General features: G+C 43.0%; 1 long non-coding RNA gene across 1 annotated transcript; it reads left to right on the forward strand.

The window, feature by feature from the left end:
• The first annotated feature begins 2443 nt into the window (after positions 1–2443).
• On the forward strand, positions 2444–3746 carry LOC117798153. The gene is made up of 2 exons (XR_004622847.1): positions 2444–2554; positions 3260–3746. It is a non-coding gene; the product is annotated as an uncharacterized LOC117798153 (long non-coding RNA).
• Positions 3747–4010: the final 264 nt, after the last annotated feature.

A 4010-nucleotide genomic window follows, 5' to 3' on the forward strand; every position in this document is an offset into this window, starting at 1 on the left:
CTCTGAAAGAGCTTTAAAAATGCCCCCCCCCAACTCTTTCTCTCATTCCAGGTCTGTGTAGACAGGTCTGACGTAATTCTGATACCTTCACCTTGGTACATGAGAAATTTCTTTCCCCTGGCCACATTCAGTACTGTATCCTTGGATCTAATATTTGCGAATTGCACTATGACGTGACGTGGTGTAGGTTTGTCGTGGTTGACCTTGGGAGGGGTCCTCTCTGCCTCTTGGACACGAATGTTTATTTCCCTTGCTAGATTAGGGAAGTTTTCAGCTACAATTTGTACAAATATCTCTTCTAGACATCTGTTTTTCTCCACCCCCTCGGGGATGCCGATGATTCTGACATTGGATCGTTTCACTGAGTCAGTAATCTCCCGTAACCTACATTCCTGAGCATGGATTTTTTTGAGTCCAGATTCTATTTTAGCTTTCTCTTCTACTAACCCATCCTCCAATTTGCCGATTCGTTCTTCTGCCTCATTCACCCTGTCCGTCAGATCCTCTAGTTTTGACTGTATTTGGCTCATAGAATTTTTAATTTCTGCCAGATTCTCTCTCATTTCCGCCCTTAGAGATTCTATATTCTCATTAACATTTTCATTAATACTTTTTTCAAGTCTACACATCATCTTGACCATTGTTACTCTGAATTCCATGTCTGATAATTTGGCTATATCCATATCCATTAGTTCTGTGGCAGAGGCCACAGGCTCTTTGTCTTTTCTTTGCTGGGGGGGATTTCTCCTTCTCGTCATTCTGATGAGGAAAGGTTGCAGGGTTATCCAGAGCCCAAATTATTGACTGGAACCCAGGCCGAGCACCCTTGTTTTTATAGGGATCTTAGGGATGTGGGCTTCTTGATTTTTCAGCCTGCCTTCTGGGGGAGGGGCCTGCCCTGCCGATACTCAGGAAACCCTGTTTGGGTAGAGTCTCCATGTCCCCTGCGAGGGGGGATGGGGATGGACACACCGTGAGCTGGTCTTTCCAGGCTTTTGTTCTCTGGCAGCTCTCTGTGGCATTTTGCTGTGCCTCTTCTGAGAGAGCAGCAGTGGCCGAATCTCAGCCTCTGTCTCAGAACAGAGGGATCGTGGACCGTTCTCTACTGATGTTCTGGCCACTTTAACTCTTTGTCTGTTGGTTCTGCTCAACCCTGCAGCTACCCGGGGTGTGCGCCCCACACCCGGCATCACAGCCCTTACTTCCAGGGCTGGCGCATCTCTGTACTTTGTGTTTCTACCACCGCCAGCCGCCAGCCGCCCTGCGCGTGCTCCCAGAGCTCCTGGTCTCAGTCTAGTTCCAGTGAGCACACCGGAGGTCCGGTTTTCAGTCTGGTCACGTGTTCCCCGGCTCACGGTCTCAGTCGGCTCTCTCGCGGGTGCAGGTCCACGAGTCCGCCCGCTCCCCTGTGCAGGTGGCTGCTACTTCCCAGCGCCCAAATGCGGTGGCTCCCTCCCCCTTCCGTTTATCTTCCAATATCTGCGCGGTTTCATGGCTCCCCGCTTCGTACCTCAATACTCAGCCCTGGAAATGTTCATTTGTAGAGATCCAGATATATCTTCCTCTGTCTCAGGCTGATTCCGTGGATGTTCAGGCTGGTCTGGTACCTATCCAACTCGACTCAGGGGACCGGCTGAAAAACGGGTCCCCTACTCCTCCGCCGTCTTAACTCCTCCTCTAATTACAGTTTTTAATATTATTAAACAGTACTATGATATCTGTACATAAAAGGTGCTGTGATGGGTACCTATGTGCATATTTAAATTTTCCTCCTATTTCTCTAGGTTGGTTCCTATATGGGAAATTATAAGGCTAAAGAATACAGACTTATTTAAGGCCAAGTTGCTTATAGAAGGCTGTCTGAATTTATGCTCTGACCAGTGATGTTTCAATGTGCTCGTTAAACTGTTCATTTAAAAACCACTTTGCTGTCTTACGAGGAGAAAAACGGCGTCCCAATTTTGTTCAATTTGTAGTTCTTTGCTTGGTAGTGAGATTGATAGTTCCTTTTGTATATCCTCTGTGAATTATTTTATTTATACCTTTAGTCCACTTTCATATTGGAATTTGGGTGATTTTTCTAATCAATAGTATGAGATCCATATACACTAGAAATAGAAACATTTGGTCTATTGGATTAATCGCAGATATCTCTCTTGCCTGTCATTAGACTTTAAACTTATTTCCTGGGCTTTTATGAAACTTGCCCACATGTATTTCTGGTTTGTAACAATGACTCCAGTGTTTGCATTTGATTCCTTACCAGCTCCAGAACTTATTCTGATAGAAATGGCCTACTTTTACAAGTAAATTATGTTAACAACTATTTCACTAAGTACGTTAGGTAAAGAACACTAGAATTTTTCTTTTTTAAACTGATAACTAATGTGGTACTTTGTCCGAAACTGGAAACAGAAGGACCCACACATGCTCTTTGTTTCCTCAGAACTGTAGATTCATGTTTTGGAAAACGACTGACCAAAAAGCCTTCAGGAAGCTTAAGTGTTCCTTAAAAACTATCGTGGGATTGTGTAAAGGCTTGTTTTCCCTTGGGGTAAGTAGAGACCACCTAATGCTCTAGTCTGGGAGTTTTCTGTGGTTGCGGGAAAACTCAAGCACGCGTGCTTTCCACGGGTCCTGGCTTGGTGATAATTCTGGAAGGTTGGGGACTAAAGGAAGCCCCTTTTTATCAGGTGATTGTCTAATACAAGAATGTTTGCCCTCTTGAATGAACTGATGATCTATTTGTGCAGAAGAGGAAGCATCAGGCACGATGGTCTCAATGTTTGCTATTCAGCTGTGGCAGGTTTTAGGTGTTCAGCATGAACATAAAATTTAAAATATTCCTCAGACAAAAAGATTCCCCAGCTCACCAAATTGAAAGTAGTTCATTGATATCAGTAAGTTAATTTTTGTGGTATATAGTAGAATGGAATGGTGGCATTTAAGTAGTTCATGAGGAGCTGGGCCTTCCTCCATCATTTTGTTCTAATACCGTAGTGGCTTTTGTGGGATGTTTCTGTTTCCTCTGTGGACATTCCCTGTAGTTGTCATGATGGCTCAGCCTGCAAAACAAAGCAAAAACAAAACAAAACAAAACAAAAAAAACAAAAAACAAAAACAGCAGAGAGAGAAAGCAGAATGCAACTGAGTGCCAGGGAGGCCTGGATGCATGTCAGCCTTGATCCCTGAAGCCAACTCCATGCCTCGACGTCTTGGTTGCATGACATAAAAAATTCCCTTTTCTTTCTTCTACTAGCTTGATTGGCTTCTTCAGAGCTACATCGGAAAAAGTCTTCTCTGATGCTGTTATGCTGTTGGACTCCAAATATACTTCTGGCAAGTTTCAATCTTCCTTACAATTCAATAACAGTTTTATCTCATTGTTTTACCTTGGGATTGTTGAAAGTGGGATTTTTTAAAATAACGTATTGAACAATACATCTGAAACTAATGATGTACTCTAAGTTGGTTAACTGTTTAAAAAAAATAAGATAAAATAACTTTTTGTTTTCCATACAACAAAATGCACAATTCTTAAATATCCAGTTCAAGGATTTGTAACACATGTATGCACCTGTGTAACAACGGCTCAAAACAATACAGAATCCTTCCGTTTCACCTGGGAGAGATCTCACACTTTTCGAGGTGATCTCCACGCCCTGCATGCAGAACCAAGTTGTGATTCCTGTAACTAGAAAGCAGTTTTCCCTGTTCTAGAACTTTATATAAATGCAATCACAGGATATGTATTCTTTTGTGCCTGGCTGCTTTCACTCAACAGAAGGTTTCTGAGGTTCACCCATGTCCTTGCATGAACCAGAAGTACTTTCCTTTTTATTGCTGAGTAGTGCTCCATGGTATCAATGGGCAATTTATCCATCCTTTTTACTGTTGCAATTTGGGTTCTTTCAGAGATCAGATGTTTTTTCATATTCATGGCACACAAAACTCAGGGGCCCAGCGTGACTCCCATAATATCACAGACAGGAAAACCCACATGTCAAGAT

Source organism: Ailuropoda melanoleuca, unplaced genomic scaffold (genome assembly GCF_002007445.2).
Source record: "Ailuropoda melanoleuca isolate Jingjing unplaced genomic scaffold, ASM200744v2 unplaced-scaffold2704, whole genome shotgun sequence".
Taxonomy (NCBI): Eukaryota; Metazoa; Chordata; class Mammalia; order Carnivora; family Ursidae; genus Ailuropoda; species Ailuropoda melanoleuca.